The sequence below is a fragment of the Pundamilia nyererei genome, unplaced genomic scaffold (assembly GCF_000239375.1).
Source record: "Pundamilia nyererei isolate P.nyererei 1_Seehausen unplaced genomic scaffold, PunNye1.0 scaffold00002, whole genome shotgun sequence".
Lineage (NCBI taxonomy): Eukaryota > Metazoa > Chordata > Actinopteri > Cichliformes > Cichlidae > Pundamilia > Pundamilia nyererei.
In genome coordinates this window covers 10,130,316-10,132,154 of record NW_005187403.1, presented here as the reverse complement: position 1 = coordinate 10,132,154, position 1,839 = coordinate 10,130,316, and positions in this window count along the sequence as shown.

The following is a 1,839-nucleotide window of genomic DNA, read 5'->3' as shown; positions in this document are numbered from 1 at the left end:
CAAAGACCGTTGATCATACAAATCATGCTTCGTCATTAGGATGTGAAACAAACGGTTATTTCAATCTTACACAGTAAATTTTCCAGCATTTAGTAATCACTATAAGACCGTAGACTCTGCATACAAAAGTGTCTTCTGCAACAGATAATTTCATTTATAACGAGCGCACTTTAACATCTGAGACAAAATCAGGCATTTGCCCAAAGAAAATTATATTTTGTATCTGAAATACTACATTGGAAAAGTTAAACAAAGATTTTCTGTTCTTATATTTTTGAGCAGTGAATTAGGGACAATTTAAAAACATCTCTTGTGACCTCACTGACATGTATGTTTTTACCAGGAAAGCTGCTTCTGTTCGGCCGTTACAGCTCGACAGGTGTACAGAATTGTACTTCCTCCTCGTGTCGTTATTACTGTAAAAAGGAGAGTAAAGTTTGCGATAAGACAGTCAAAAGGTCAAGGAATACAGCTGCCCTATCACACACTCCTTTCCCCATCAGAGTTCATGAATCATCAGGTGCTTTTGTTCCTCAGTCATTTGACAACTGCATTCAGTTTTGCAATTACTCACTGCATGGATATCAGATCAATATTAGCATTTATATAAACCCTAAACAATTGGCAATATTTACACATTAAATGGCCACTTTATTATGTACAGTGTTTTACTTACAACTAAAAACTACCTTTTGATTATCAAACCGAACATCAGAAAGGGGAAGGGAAGGGGGATTTAAGCTACTTTGAATCTAGCATGTTTGTTATTGCCAGACAGTATGAGTATTGCAGGAACTACAGATCTACTGGGATTTCCTGCACAGCCATCCCTACGGTTTACAGAGAATGATCTGAAAAAGAGTGTGTGGGAGTTCTCTGAATGACACTGATTGGAAGGAAACAGTAATTCAAACAACCACTTGCCGAGCAGAAGACTGCACCAGGTGTCACTCCTGTTATTGAAGAACCAAATCCTGAGGCTATGATCATGCAGGCTCACCAAAATTGGATAACAGAAGGTTAGAAAACATTGCCTGCTCTGATGAGTCTCGATTTGTGCTGCAACATTCAGATGGTTGGGTCAGAAAACTACATGGTGTGAACTACATGAAGTCAGGGATCCATCCTGCGTTGTATAAATACATTGGTTCATTTTGCAGACCCGTAGTACCGAGGATCTGTTAAACCCTACAGCCTACATGACACTCAATAACTCAGGTGTTGTTGATTGTCTGATGACCGCTTCCAGCAGAATAACGAACCGTGCCACAAAGCTCAACCGAGATTTAGCAAAGGTTGGCTCCGCCCCAGTGGAGGTGTTTCGCTCCCCCGTCACGACTCCCAGAGTTGGATCATACTATGATTTTGCTAACCTGCAATCTTGTTTTATAATCCTGTTTAGTTTTTTTGTTGTACAGGGTGGGCCATTTATATGGATACACCGTAATAACATGGGAATGGTTGGTGATATTAAAGTCCTGTTTGTGGTACATTAGTATATGTGAGGGGGCAAACTCCTCAAGATGGGTGGTGACCATGGTGGCCGTTTAGAAGTCGGCCATCTTGGATACAACTTTTGTTTTTTCAATAGGAAGAGGACCATGTGACACATCAAACTTATTGGTAATGTCACAAGAAAAACAATGGTGTGCTTGGTTTCAACGTAACTTTATTCTTTCATGAGTTATTTACAAGTTTCTGACCACTTATAAAATATTTTATAACACATATGTGTTCAATGTGCTGCCGATTGTGTTGGATTGTCAATGCAACCCTCTTCTCCCACTCTTCACACACTGATAGCAACACCGCAGGAGAAATGCCAGCACAGGCATCCAG